Source organism: Cervus canadensis, chromosome 6 (genome assembly GCF_019320065.1).
Source record: "Cervus canadensis isolate Bull #8, Minnesota chromosome 6, ASM1932006v1, whole genome shotgun sequence".
NCBI lineage: Eukaryota > Metazoa > Chordata > Mammalia > Artiodactyla > Cervidae > Cervus > Cervus canadensis.
The window spans coordinates 86,074,212-86,089,738 of record NC_057391.1 but is presented as its reverse complement, the minus strand read 5'-3'; the positions used below and the strand labels follow the sequence as shown (position 1 = coordinate 86,089,738).

At 40.2% G+C, this 15,527-nt stretch overlaps 1 protein-coding gene across 2 annotated transcripts in view; it reads left to right on the top strand.

Moving 5' to 3' along the window:
- The first annotated feature begins 982 nt into the window (after positions 1 to 982).
- Positions 983 to 15,527, top strand: part of DIO2 (iodothyronine deiodinase 2) — a 252,774-nt gene continuing 238,229 nt past the window's right edge. Inside the window, exon 1 of one of the 2 annotated variants that reach the window (XM_043472690.1) lies at positions 983 to 1,337. The gene's annotated coding sequence lies outside the window, so the exon portion shown is untranslated. The remainder of the gene's footprint in view (positions 1,338 to 15,527) is intronic. The other variant, XM_043472688.1, reaches the window with a different exon arrangement.

Below are 15,527 nucleotides of genomic sequence, written 5' to 3'. Positions count from 1 at the left end.
ACTCAAGGGCAACCAGTGGAAATGTTCTGAATCAAAAATAACTCAACGTTTGAGAGTTCTGAGAGGACATCCAGTATATCTCCATCTGGAATAATTAGGAAGGAGGGATGCATTAGTTTGTTTTGGAATTTCAACAGATTAAATTTAGTACGTTATAAATTCATTGTTGGAAATGTTAAATCTCATTAGTAATTGAATTTCACTGAAATAAAGACTTCAGGGAAAGCTGATATTTATCTATTTGGCAGAAATCAGTTAAATTCAATTAAACATGATTTTTTAAAAAACGTTTTTGCAGTCACTGTGTAGACCAAAACTGTAAAATTCAATTACATGTAGGTGGTCAGGCTATCACATTCTGGTTATCAGAAAACAGTCATCATGAAATTCAACAATGATATATTGGATATTTGCCATTTCAGCAAATACCATTGTAAGAGCAAAGACAGCTCATAGTTAAGAAGCTCATTCCTAAGCTTCTCTTTTGCTTTCACTCAATAAAGGGTATAATAAAACTTCATCCTAAGAAAGGAGCTTGCAAACTCCTTGCCCCATTACAACAGAATTTGACCTGAATATTCATTTCCATAGTTAAAAAATGAAGATAGAATGACAAACAGAATTATTCCAATTACTGTTCTCTGGAAATCACATGTGTTCATGCTACAATGAGGTGTGAAGAAACTTTATAAAGAAAACTTTGTAAAGAAGAAAAATGAAAAAAAATCATATTAGGAAAGGAAAATGTTGTTAATCTGAGGAAGAATGACAAAGAAAAAGGCAGTCATGGGCACATAATTTTTTTGGAGGTGCTTGATTTGGAATACAAGGTAAGGGGTTCAAATCTGGAACCTGAGGCTTCTTCCTGGCAGTGATATGACAGTCCTGTCGATCATCCTTCTAAAACTGAACCGTGTTGTGTTTTATAACCTGTGGGTGAAAAGAATAGATATCCTCCCTTAGCCTTTTAGCAGCGCCAAGACAAGCAGTGCAAGGGAGAGACAAGTCTCCAGGAAAAGGAGTTACAAGAAGCTACTTCCCACTGTCACTCTGGGTCACTAGAAATAACACGTGGATGCCCAGGACATGCGTAGGTGCTGCGGGCAAGTTGGAGACATGAACCTTGGGTGCTGCTGAGTCCAGAACACTTCAAAGGCAAGGGGCAGTGAGCGAACCAGAAGCCAATCAGAGTGAAGGGGATGTTTGAACCGAAAGAGAGGGTGTATATAAAGACTAAGGGTTTGGGGCACCTCTCTCTCGCTCCAGCCTCTGTTCTAGTCAACACCTGCCAGTCTGGGCAGGTATTTCTACAACTCCAAGAGGACAAGAGGAGTCGGGTGAGTCTGGGATCAACTAGACTTGCATACATTTTGTCCCTCTGTGGTTGCTCTGCAAGACGGTTAAATCTGAATCACAAGGACTAGCCTTCCCGATGTATTCTACCTGTTTGCTCTGAACCTGCTTAAAGGAGCTGGCCATTGACATGTGAGCCTACAAATGCACATTCAAGAAATGAGTAGAATACATGGCCATCCCGGCTTCCTCCCATTTTCTCTGCATCGGGAGCGGCTGGGATGACGCTCAGGCCTCCATTTGTCAGACAGGGCTGGCATGGTCTGCGGCCTATTTGGCAGGTACACTGTGATACTAACTGAGGCTGCATTTGGAAGAAAGGCATGTTACGGTTTGGTTCTAGGGTGGCAAACTTTGAATAGATTGCTGCAGAATTCTTCTTCAGGATCTGCTTTCTTTTAAGTGCCAGGAAGTAGAAATATTAGTCTGGAGAAGAAATTCCAGCTTCTTTTTTTTTATAATTGCTTAAAATATTTTTAGCCTAGTGTGCATTTTTATTTACACAGTGATCAAATGTTCTGCAGTGGTGAAAGGAGGCTGTAATACGGAATTTCAGGCATGTCACAAGACTCGGGTAGGGGAGTTTTTTTGTTTTTTGTTTTTTTCAGTTAATTTTTACTGGAGGATAGTTACTTTCCAACGTTGTGTTAGTTTCCACTATACAGTAAAGTGAATGAGTTCTGTGTTGCACATATCCCCTCTTTTTCAGATTTCCTTCCCATTTAGGTTGCCATGGAGCGTTGCGTAGAGGTCCCTGTGCCAGGCAGCAGGCTCTCATTAGTGATTTTATACATAGGAGTACATATATGTCAACCCCAATCTCCCAGTTCATCTCACCCAGAAATTCCAACTTCTGAAAGACCTGTATCCCAGTTGTGAGCATTTTTTAGTGCCCAGAGATCCTTTTGGAGTGATGCTTTGGTTAAGTGATAAGGCCAAACATACCATTAGGACTAAGTATGAAAGTGATAATCACCTGCTCTTGCTTTATTCTTTCCATGGCATCTGCACAGAGGTTCGTAACCTGTTTTATTATATTTTGTCATTTCTTAAAAGCCAGGCACATGGGGGAGAGTCTCCAATGACATTCTTTGCTAATCCCAATGTTAACCTAATGATTTTATTCTGAGACTTCCAGTTTGAGTTAGATGACCCTCAATACTAACCTATCCAATAAAAATAAAGTCTAACATGTGTATTGTTCATGTTAAGGACTAAGGCCATAAAATGCAATGCTTTGCTTTTAGTTGATTTAAAGTAAAGATCGAAGGAAACTGATGGATGGTTTCAAATAGAATGGTATTACCTGAGCTGATGAATCAAAGTTGTTTGTATCAATATTACCCTCTACCTCACAATGAATTTAATCCCTAATTTATTTACCTGTATATAAAAAGGAATGTATCTCACTTAATACTAACAGGTGGCGTGGGTCTAGGAAAAGGAAAGATTAGTCATTCTCTTTCTTATCATCTCATGATTCCTTAGTCTCATGATTCAAGGTGATCGCTAAGGAAAAAAGTTCCAAGGAATGTTACAGTCCTGTTGAATTTAGGGTACAAGCCTAATGTGTGCCTTGTACTCTGCTATGGGAATTTGACACTCTCAGTTGTTACTTCCAGAAAACTCTGGCAAATCCAGCTTATTAACTTTATCACCCAGGGAGACTGCAATAGAGGAATGACGTATGGGTGACTCTGTGGTTAGATGTAGGTCATTGTTAAGATTCTAACTTTTATTTGTAGGGGACAGTTCGTAACTGTTTAATAAACTATTAGTAATCTGTTGTTATTATTATTACAGAAGTCCCCTTATCTGATTTGTTTTCAGCCATCAAGGAGGAACAGGAGGGCTCCACTAAAAAATGCTTCTTAAATGTCATCTGCGTGGACTTCGTTTTGTTTTAAAGCTTCTCATTGCACTTTTGCATTGTGTGTTAATCCATAAATGCCTTAGCTCATTTTAGAAGCAGCCAGAAAATAAATCCTAAATAGGAAAATTTTTAAATTTAGCTAATGTGTATATCTTTATAAATGCACATGTATATATGTTTGTATATATATGAACAAACACATTTATAGGTGGCTTTATATTGTTAATGATGTTTTCCTTAAACAATACACACATACATGTATATTCATATGTACATGCTCAGTTGCTAAGTTGTGTCTGACTCCTTGCCACCCCATGGACTGTAACCCACCAGGCTCCTCTGCCCATGAGATTTTCCAGGCAAGAGGACTGGAGTGGGTTGCCATTCCCTTCACCAGGGATACATATGTATATATATATATATATATGTACTATTGTGTATTGGTATAAAGATTTTTATTTTGCAATTGGCTTTTTATAGATGATCTTTTACTGAACTCCATAATTAACCTGCGCAAAGGTTAAACGACCTGCCCAATTTCACACTTAGTAACTAGGACAGCCAGGGCTAGCAAGGAAGTTTCCTGATTGCTGGCCAAGAGTTCTTTCCACTGGAAAGTTGTCACTGGTTATTGGGAAGCTGAGGGGAAGAAACTGGTTTAATTTCTCTGAAGTTGAGAATTATTGATAGTGACTGAAATATCATCAGTGCCGTTATTTTCTAAAGTCAGCTGATCTAAGACAGTCTTGTGTGTAAACGAGTTATGTAAAGGGCCATGTATGATAACTTTGATGTGTTCTGTCTATATTCTGCGATGCTGCTCTAATTCTTTCATGTTAACTATCTTTTTATTAACTTTATTTTTGACAAAACATCACACAACTGTTATTCATTACACTAGTAATGAAAATACTGATGCAAGATACCCTATTAATGAAGGTATACAAAACTAGAACCTTGTATCATATGATAAAAGTCTATTTCCAATACTGTCCTTTAGTCAACAAAAAATTTTTAATGGAAATCAGAGATTATGGTATTACAAAATTGACACTTTTTGCAAGGTTAAAATTTGATTAACCATTTTTTTAGACATTCTCTTTGGAGATACCCATTCATTTTAATTTATGGTTAAGCTTAATAGAGACAGGCAAATAGAGACAGGTCTTTAGTTTATTCAACTGGCACTTGCTGGCAGGATTAGTCAAAGAAATGGGAAACTGCTACTTCATTACGAAAAGAGCATACTCATAATCAAAACCAACCAAGTTGACAAATACATATTCTCCCTTAGAATTCAAAACACTCTTACCATATAAGGAGCATTCAAGAAGTCCTTATAGCAACCTTGGCATGATAAGTATTCAGAATGGTCAGCCTGACCCTTTAGACTTATCGTATGTAAAAATCTGTTCCTCCCATAATGTCCCAAGGGCAATTTTCACAATTGAAACAAGGTTTTTCTTATAAAACAAGGTAAAATCCTACATGCCCTGGGGTAGAAGTTAAGATGCTCTAACTCGCCCCCGCCCAAAATAGTTTTTTACAAAACAAGCAAAACCCAGTGTAGTGGCTTACGTAGATAGAAATGTATTTCTCACATTACAGTCCTGCCGGCCGGGGTGGTGAAGGTCATTAAAAGACACAGGTCTCTTCCTTCCTTTCTGCTGCATTACCATTCCCTGACGTGCTCATCAGCGTTACCGAAAGCTGAGTCTGTACCACGTCTGCTACAGCCCACAGAAGAAGGAAATAGGAGAAAGTCCAGGGCAAGTGTCTTTAAGGAGCTGATCCAGAAATGAAAGATATCCTTCTACTCCTCTCTCATTGCCCAGAACTTTAGCACATGAACTTACTTAGCTTCAAGGGATGCTGGGAAATGTAGTCTGTAACTGGGAGACCATTCTTTTAAAAGATAGAGTAGAGGAGGAAGGATGGAGGGGTGGGTTCATCTATTAAAAGAAGGTGGAGAAGAAAAGATACTGGAGAGCATCTACCAGTGTCTGTCATAGTCACTATATACAAAGTAAAATGCATAGTATCCACAAGGAACCATCAAAGGCATTCAAATAATTAAAAAATAAATTAATGCTGGTAGTGCTTGTGTTTTGGGGGGCTCCAAAATCACTGCAGATGGTGACTATAGCCATGAAATTAAAAGATACTTACTCCTTCGAAGAAAAGCTATGACCAACCTAGACAGCATATTAAAAAGCAGAGACATTACTTTACCAAGAAAGGTTGATCTAGTCAAAGCTATGGTTTTTCCAGTGGTCATGTATGGATGTGAGATTTGGACTATAAAGAAAGCTGAGCACCGAAGTATTCATGCTTTTGAACTGCGGTGCTGGAGAAGACTCTTGAGAGTCCCTTGGACTGCAAGGAGATCCACCCAGTCCATCCTAAAGAAGGTCAGTCCTGGGTGTTCATTGGAAGGACTGATGCTGAAGCTGAGACTCCAATACTTTGGCCACCTGATGCAAAGAGCTGACTCAATGGAAAAGACCCTGATGCTGGAAAAGATTGAAGGCGGGAGGAGAAGGGGACGACAGAGGATGAGATGGTTGGATGGCGTCACCGACATGATGGACATGAGTTTGAGTAGGCTCTGGCAGTTGATGATGGTCAGGGAAGCCTGGTGTGCTGCAGTCCATGGGGTCCCAAAGAGGTGGACATGACTGAATGACTGAATTGAACTAGTATGACTTCTTTGGAGTAAAAGTTACTCGTCACTGTCTTTTGAACAAAGATTTAGCTGTGTACATGGCTTTGTCTCTAGTGAGAAGATATGAAGGTAGTTTCTAGATTTTATTAATACATAACACAAGCATATTAGAAAGGCATGCCATTTTTTGAACATTTTTTTGAACATGCCATTTTATTGAACTTTTTTTGAACATTATTTTCTAAGTTAACTTTCCAAATAATGGAAGCTCACCATTTTAAATTTAATGTAAAACACATATGATTCTCTTTTGTGTATGTGTCTGAGTATGAATGTAACTATTTACCAAACTGAGGTAGTTTTCCATCTACTTCCTTAAACCAGATAACAGCTCAATGAATTTGTACCTTCATGTAATGCACATTTATTCGGCCCCAATTATGTGCCAGTGATGACATCAGACTCTGCATAGTATTTCAGATTTAATCTTCCCAACAAGCCAGTGAGGTAGGACAGATTTTCCCTGTTTCACATGTGAGGAAACTGAGTGTCAGGGAGGTTAGGTTATGTGCTCAAGGTCATATCAAGAAGCCTAAGTAAAACCCTAATCTCATTATTCCTTCTACAATACTTCTGTCCGTTTCCTTCATTCAGCAAATATTTATCAAGGACCTTTTCTCCCCATGCAGTATGCTCAATGTTTTTATCTTTTGCCCCTGTTTAACCTCATGACAATCCCATAAAATAGATGCTATTTTCCACTTAAAGATGATGCAACTGTAGTTCAGAAAAGTAAAATCCCCAAACTGCAAAGAAATGGGTAGGCCAGGGTTTACAACTAGATGGCTCTTTCTACTTAGAACCTGCCATTCCCCCTATTGTATGGTCATTGAAGCCCCTAAAGCTTAGACATAATGCAGACCTGTTTTACCCTCCTGTTCTCTGTATTTCCATCTACCATCTCATACATCCTGTCGACTCTTCCAGAAACACCTCTCCAGTCCAGCCCCCCGTCTAGATGCCATTATCACTTTGGGCCTGGAGTTGTTTCCTAACTGTTCCCTCTATGATCAAGTTATCTTTATTCCAATCTCCACATTGTCATGAGATAGTTGACCTCAAGTAAACAAAAGAAGCACAATTCTTTCATTCTTAAAATGTTGCTTTCTGGCTGGATCTCCATAGAATAATTTCTCAGTTTATTACTCCAGCATACAAAGCTCTTCTCAACTCAGCTGTGGCCTCATCTCTCGTCACTCAGCTCCCACCTAACCTAAATTCTATCCATACCTAGTGCTTTGCTAATCTCTAAACCCATCTGCTTTTTCATGCCTATGTACTTTTGTACAGGATGTTCTTGTGACCTAGAGTAGCCTTTCCCATTTTTATTTTTCTGCCTGAAAAGTTCTACATGGCAAAGATCCAATTATGAAGTTATGAAAGTAGTTCCCCAAATGAACGTCGTCTCTCTTCTTTGCTCTCCCAGTACTCCTGTGTATCTTAAGTGCCATCATATCTATGTGTATACATGTCTGCCTCAGCCAGACTCCACTCTTCTTGACAGCCAGGGCCACCTGGGCCTTGCACAATGTCTGGCACATAATAACCATTCAGCAAGTGTTTGACTGGGGACAGTGGATGAAAGACTCAGCTGCTAGACGTAGCACAAAGGCAGCTGGGATACAGGGGTCATTTAATAACAAAACAATCAGCGGCTTATTGAAAACTTACCCTAAACTCTGTTCCTTAGTACTATAAGGGGATCAGGAAAGAATAAAATAATCCTCACCTTTGACTCTTTGCCCTAGCTTAAAATTTAATTAAGCAGCTAAGACTGATGTATTGGAATTAGAGCTTTCATGTACTTTCTTAATTGTTACTGTTTTATTTCTGCTAGACTGTACAGTCCAAGCAGTTGGATTCTGTTATCATCCTTGTATTCCCAGCTCTTGTCATTGCTTATATAGTGGGGATTCAAAAATCTCTGTTGAAATGTGAGTGAATAGCAAGTTTTCAAAAATACACAGAATGGCTATATTTAAAGTACAAAGTAGCGTAGCCTCTGTAGACATTATTGGAGATGAGATGAAAATATAGGAACTGAGAGACTCTTTGGGTCAAGCTGAGACACAGGGAGGATGTAAAAAGATTGAGAAAGTGTCGAAGTCATGTCAAGGACATAGAAAAGTTATGAGAAAGTGCATTATATTAATGAGCAAGGCCACATAATACGAGCACATGTTTTCACACAGGTCTGCTGATTGAGTCTGGATTAGTCGAGTAGCTCTGTTAAAGGCTGCAGGTCACTTAAGTCAACTGGAGTTGACATTAGACTGTGGTGGGTGCCCTTCCGCTCCACATGTCTCCATCCTTGTGGTGTTATTTGTGTGCGTGCGTGCTCAGTCGCTCAGTCATGTCCGACTCTGTGTGACCCCATGGACTGTAGCCCAGCAGGCTCCTCTGTCCATGGGATTTTCCAGGGCAGAATACTGGAGTGGGTTGCCATTTCCTTCTCCAGAGGATCTTCCCAACCCAGGAATCAAACCCACATCTCTTGCATATCCTGTATTGACAGCCAGATTCTTTACCACTGTGCCATCTGGGCAGTGTTATCAGGGCAGGGTTTAAATGTAATTTGAGCATGAGAAGTACATGAATAATTATGTCCAAAGGATGGAATTTTGCCAGTTGATTCATTCATTGGTGCAATGAACCCTACCTTTGCTAGAATTCACTAATGAACCCTCCCTTTGTTAGAATTATATATTTACAGCCTTCATCATATGATTTTGCAACACTTATCACCCTCAGTGATGTTGAGACTGGCCGCGTGGTTTGCTTTGGCCAATGATATGTGGGCAGAAGTCACAGTTGTCCAGTTTGGGGCTAAGACCACGTGAGAAATTGTGCTTTTCCTGTATGACCTCTTGTGCTCCTGCCCTTTGCCACAGGAAGTACATGCCACAAAAAACTGCTGGTCTAAGAATGATGAGGGATATATGATGTAAATTTGTTCCTGATCTAAAGCCTGGAGCCCAGCCAACTTAGACGGAAGCAAATCTGCTTCTGCTGACCATCAGAGCAGTGAATAAGAAAAATATATCTTTGAAGACTCTGGGTTTGCAGGAATAGCTGACCAGTACAGGTGTGGAAGTGGGCAAAGAGAGAAAGTATTCAGAATTTATTTTGGAGAGAAGGCTAAGATTCATTGAATGGAGGCAGGAATAGGATGTGGGAATTGAAAGGGTACAAAGGAAGAAGAGGGTCAAAGCTGACTGGGTGGTCAGTCCAGATTAAAGTTGAGTGAGATCTTGAAATTATGCTGGAAACTGAAGTCTCCAAGGTGGAATAAGTCTGTAGAGTAGTTTTGTTTGGTCCTCTAGATTTTTCAAAATTTTAATTTAAATCTGTTAGGTGGGTAATCTACTCTCTAGCTCCTTAGCTTCCCTACTTTTTCTTTTTGACACTCCATACCTTGGAATGGGCTTTGCTAGTAGCTCAGTCGGTAAAGAATCTGCCTGCAGTGCAAGAGACCCAGTTTCGATCCCTGGGTCAGGAAGATCCCCTGGAGAAGGAAATGGCAGCCCATTCCAGTATTCTTGCCTGGAAAATCACATGGACAGAGCAGCCTGGAGGGATACAGTCCATGGGATCACAAGAGACAGACACGACTTAGTGACTAAACCACTGCCTTGCAATACATTTGGGTTTATGTCCCCTATTAATCCCATCACCACTTATTGCCAGGCAGATTGATTTTAAGGTGAGTATGAGATAATGTGAATTCTAATGATGATGAAAGCTGGTGTGAATCGAACACATTATGGGTTCAGCCCTTTTCCTAAGTGCTTTATATGTCTTGTCTCATGAATTCCCATTTCCTAGATAAGGCAAAAGTAAGTTAAGTAACTCGCCTAAGGTCAACAGCTGCCAGTGGACAGTCCAGAATTTGAAACTTCCAGTTTATTGGTGGTTTAGTCGCTAAGTCTGTCCTCCTTGCGATCTCATGGACTGTAGCCTTCCAGGCTCTCTCTCCATGGGATTTTCCAGGCAAGAACACTGGAGTGGTTTGCCATTTCCTTCTCCAGGGGATCTTCCTAATACACAGATTGAACCCAGGTCTCCTGCACTGCAAGCAGAATCCAATTTATTGACCAGTTTTAACTAGGTCAGCTTAAAGATGAAACAGGACTTATCTTTGTTTAAACACTTTCCTCAGTGTCTTATCTTGCAGCCCCCTTCCTTTCCTAGTTATAAATTCCTTGGCCACGTCTTGAGCAGAATTATAACTTACAGTCACTTTGGGTGTTAAAAGGTGAACCAATTTACAACTCCAGTCTTACTAGAGAAAGGTCTTTCCCTCATGGATCAACAGCTGCATCTAGGATTCAAGAGACCTGAAGGGGAAAACGGTGATTTCTCCTCTCTCCTTGCCCACTCCTGGCCTGGCACTGTGTGGGTATATTGGGGTTGGGAATTAGGGTCGTGATCTGGTTCTTTCATTCCCCTTTCAAGGTGGATGACCTCTAGTGTTGCGGGAGGGTTAGGGAAAACAGGGTGGGGGGGAATGGCAGATGTCTCTTGACTCAACTGCTTGGGTTGTTCTCTTCTGTAGAGTGTCTTTGCTTCTCTGGCCAACACAAGTGGCCTGTTGTACTATGTATACGATAGGTGTCCAAATACTGGTTCTCTGGGAAGTCACATGTGTATGTTATTTGGAAATGGTCTTGGAGATATACTGGAGACCTGGGTTTGATTCCTGGGTTGGGAAGATCCCCTGGAGAAGGAAATGACAATCCGCTCCAGTATTCTTTTTTTTCTTTTTAATTTATTTATTTTAATTGTAGGCTAATTACTTTATAATATTGTGGTGGTTTTTGCCACACATACACATGAATCAGTCATGGGTGTACATGTGTCCCCCATCCTGAACCCCTCTCCTTCCCCATCTCAGTCCTCAGGGTTGTCCCAGTGCCCTGGTTTTGAGTGCCCTGTTTCATGCATCAAACTTGAACTGGTCATCTATTTCACAAATGGTAATATGCGTGTTTCAATGCTATTCTCTCAAGTCATTCCATCCTTGCCTTCTCCCAAGAAGAGACCAAAAGTCTGTTTTTTATCTCTGTGTCTCTTTTGCTGTCTCACATATAGGGTCGTCATTACCATCTTTCTAAATTCCATATATATGTGTTAATATACTGTATTGGTGTTTTTCTTTCTGACTTACTTCACTCTGTATAATAGACTCCGGTTTCATCCACCTCATTAGAACTGATTCAAATGCATTCTTTTTAATAGCTGAATAATATTCCATTGTGTATATGTACCACAGCTTTCTTATCCATTCATCTGTCAGTGGACATCTAGGTTGCTTCCATGTCCTAGCTATTGTAAACAGTGCTGTGATGAACATTGGGATACATGTGTCTCTTTCAATTCTGGTTTCCTCGGTATGTATGCCCAGCCGTGGGATTGCTGGGTCATATGGCAGTTCTATTTCCAGTTTTTTAAGGAATCTCCACACTGTTCTCCATGGTGGCTGTACTAGTTTGCATTCCCACCAACAGTGTAAGAGGGTTCCCTTTTCTCCACACCCTCTCCAGCATTTATTGTTTGTAGACTTTTTGATAGCAGCCATCCTGACTGGCGTGTAATGGTACCTCACTGTGGTTTTGATTTGCATTTCTCTGATAATGAGTGATGTTGAGCATCTTTTCATGTGTTTGTTAGCCATCTGTATGTCTTCTCTGAAGAAATGTCTGTTTAGTTCTTTGGCCCATTTTTTGATTGGGTCATTTATTTTTCTGGTATTGAGCTGCATGAGCTACTTGTATATTTTTGAGATTAATTCTTTGTCAGTTGCTTCATTTGCTTTTATTTTCTCCCATTCTGAAGGCTGTCTTTTCACCTTGCTTATAGTTTCCTTCATTGTGCAAAAGCTTTTGAGTTTAATTAGGTCTCATTTTATTTTTGCTTTTATTTCCATTACTCTAGGAGGTGAGTCATAGAGGATCCTGCTATGATTTATGTCAGACAGTGTTTTACCTGTGTTTTCCTCTAGGAGTTTTATAGTTTCTGGTCTTACATTTAGATCTTTAATCCATTTTGAGTTTATATTTGTGTATAGTGTTAGAAAGTGTTCTAGTTTTATTCTGTTACAGGTGGTTGACCAGTTTTCCCAGCACCACTTGTTAAAGAGATTGTCTTTTCTCCATTGTATATTCTTGTCTCCTTTGTCAAGATAAGGTGTCCATAGGCATCCTCCAATCATTAGGAGTAGATCTCTTCTCACTTGTCTGTAGTATAATTAAGAGGTAGTAGGGTGGCTATAAAGATTCCCTCAGGCCAACAGCTCAGAACCAGTACTCTCAGCTACCAATGTTACCTACTGACCGAGAGGTCAGTTCAGTTCAGTCGCTCAGTCACGTCAGACTCTTTGTGACCCCTTGGACTGCAGCATGCCAGGCCGCCCTGTCCATCACCAACTCCCGGAGGAGAGGTAAGATCCATAATATTGACTTTTGTCTGCCTGGAACTAATAGTTGAAGCTACGAGGATGGATAGGTCTCAGCAGGAGAGACTACTGGGAGGAGAGTCTAGAAGCTAACACAGTTGAGGAACAGAAGGATCTAGTTTCCTGAGCAGGGATCAAATTTGGGCCTCCTGCATTGGGAGCATAGAGTCAAAGCCACTGGACATACCAGGAAAGTTGACAGATTTTATTATTTTCCTCTTTTTTTGTGTCTGCTAGGTGAGCATCATTTTTCTAAGGTTTTTGTTTGTTTGATCTTGAAGACTACTGTTTTTAATATATTTTCCCCTTGATTTATCTATAGTCACAGTGCTGTCTTTAACTTAATGGTTATTTTTTATGTAACCATAGAATCATAAGTGCTTAGCTCTGGTTGGAAGACAACTGTTCAGAAAGACCACTGTACATTTTCTTAAACCAATTGTTATTTTCCTATGCTGCTTGAAGTCCATGAAAACTGCTTTTTTTCTGTCCTTCTTTCCAGCCATTTATGTGGATGGAAACCTCTCAGTGTTTTAAAGTTTCTGAATTTAACTCTTTATTGTTGCATTTTTTAATATATGTTAAAAAGTGCTTGCATCTTGATCCTCCTCTCAAGCATGTTCTCACTACTTCCTGGCATATCTCACACTTTTCCTTTTGGTTGTATAACTGATTTGTAAACTTTAGGAGACTGATTTTTGAGTATACTGTTGTGTGAATGGAGAAGATAACTCTTAATATTTCATCTGGCTCCTTATCTCTTTCCTTGTACTTTGTGTTCATTTCCCTAATTCCCTAACTTATGGTATGTTTATTTCAAAGAGCATGTCATCCTAACACTATTTAAAAGGGTATTTTTTAAATAGTATGTGCCCCATATTTACATACTGTTCTAAGTTTACAGCAGTTTCCTAGAGACAGAGCTCATATCTCTTTCCAATCTTTTAAAATTTTTTTTCCCCAGAAAGAAGAGAAGGACTATATAATTCCAATTTTTTGTCTTTGATCAGTTACAATTAAATTTACACTTGTGGGCCTTTCCATTTAGATTTCAGGTCCTTTTGACTTCTTGGGCTGGTGGGGCTTACTCCTCCCTTGGAACCTCCCCTTGGAATCTGGGTACCATGTCTTCCTCTTCACAATAAGATTTGTTGTTGTATTAAAACAACATCCATTTATTTTTCTTCTGTCAGAGCTAGGCTTTTAGCCATTGATATTTATAGCTATTTCTTTTGTCATGCATGTTTCTGTCTATCCTTCTTACATTGTAATTACTCTGTGAAGACTTCTCTTGAGTATTTTCTCCCTGTCTCATTTGATTCATCTCTCTGCATTGTCTGTTTGTCTCAGGTTGAGTTGATCCTCTACTGACACTAGTTCTTCCATTCATTTATTCCACAGATATTTATTGAATGCCTACTATGTCCTCGACTGGAGAAGGAAATGGCAACCCACTCCAGTATTCTTGCCTGGAAAAATCCCATGGACAGAGGAGCCTGGCGGGTTCATAGGGTCATGAAGAGTTGGACACGACTGAGCGACTAACACTATATCCTTGACACTAACCAAGGATTTGGAGAAACAAAGGCAAACATGGCAGGCAGGATCTCTGCCCTTATGGAGTTTTCATTTTAGTGTGGAAATCAAATGAAAAATATGATTTCAAATAATGATGCATGCTGTGAAGAAAATAAGGTAGCCTAATGAGGTGGAGAACTAGGTTTAGTTGAGTAGGTAAGCTCTTCTTTTTAGAATTCTCATTCTTAATAGGATGATTAAGGCTCCTCTAGAAGGTGACTTTGAGCTGAGAAGAGAATGACATAAGAACTGGGAAAAGAGAATTCCAGGCAGAGGGAACAGCAAGACTAAAGTCCTTGAGGTGAGAAAGAGCTGTTTAAGGAATATAGAGAAGGCCACTTTGGCTGTAGCTGAGCTAAGGAGGATAAGGTGGACAAGAGATGATGGCAGAGAAGTGGGCAAGAGTCAGGGCACACAGGATGCTTGTGTCCGTCTTATTGGAAGCGCTTGTGGAGTTAGTTATAGAAGGTGACTTACAGAAGCCTTGGTACTGATTTTGAATTTTATTCTAAAGGTCACAGGAGCCCACCAGGTGATTTTAAGCCAGAAAAGGAGAAGATATATGCTTAAGAAATGACTTTGGCTGGTGTGTTGAGAATAAACTGTGAGGGGAAACAGTGGAAGCAAGGGGATCAGTTGGAGGCCACTCTTTTTAGTTAGAAAGATGTTTTGATTTGTTAAACCCAAGGTACTCAGACTGACTTAAAAAGGACATGTTTTATTTCATATATAAAAAGTCCAGTAGCAGGGTGAACTCCAGGATTGGTTGTTTCAGCAACTCCATGATGTCATCAAGGAGACCTTTCTGCCACCCCTGGATTTTGTGTTATTCTCACACTAGTCACAAAATAGTTGCTATCTGAGAGTGATGCCCCCAAATCACCAAGTCCAGAGGTAGGAGAGAAGTTATTATATCATCTGGCAATCTCTTAGCAAGTGTTCTCTCTTCTAAATCTGCCCCATATCTGTTTCTAAAAATTTATTTAATTTATTTGTTTGGGTGCGGCAGGCCTTAGCTGTAAGCCTGCAGGAATTTTAGTTGTAGCATGCAAACTCTTAGTTGCAGCATGTGGGGTCTAGCTCCCTGACCAGGGATGGGACCCGAGTCCACTGTGTTGGGAGCATGGAGTCTTAGCCACCGGACCAATGCCCCAATACCTCTTTGACCAGGATTGGTTACTCCTGACCCCATCACTGACAGAAGTTATGGAGTTATTAGTATTTACTTGAGTAAATACTTTGGGGGTGGAGTGGATAATAGGGAGTCAGCTCCTTTTGCTCGAGTCCAGACAGAAATAAATATTGAATGGCTAGCCTACTGTGTGTGGGCTTCCCCGGTGGTTCAGTGGTAAAAAATCCTCCTGCAATGCAGAAGACAGGTTTGATCCCTGGGTCCAGAAGATCCCCTGGAGAAGGAAATGGCAACCCACTCCAGTATTCTTGCCTGGGAAATCCTATAGACAAAGAAGACTGGTGGGCTACAGTCCATGGGCTCGCAAAGAATCGGATATGACTTAGGAACCAAACAACAACCACAACAAGCC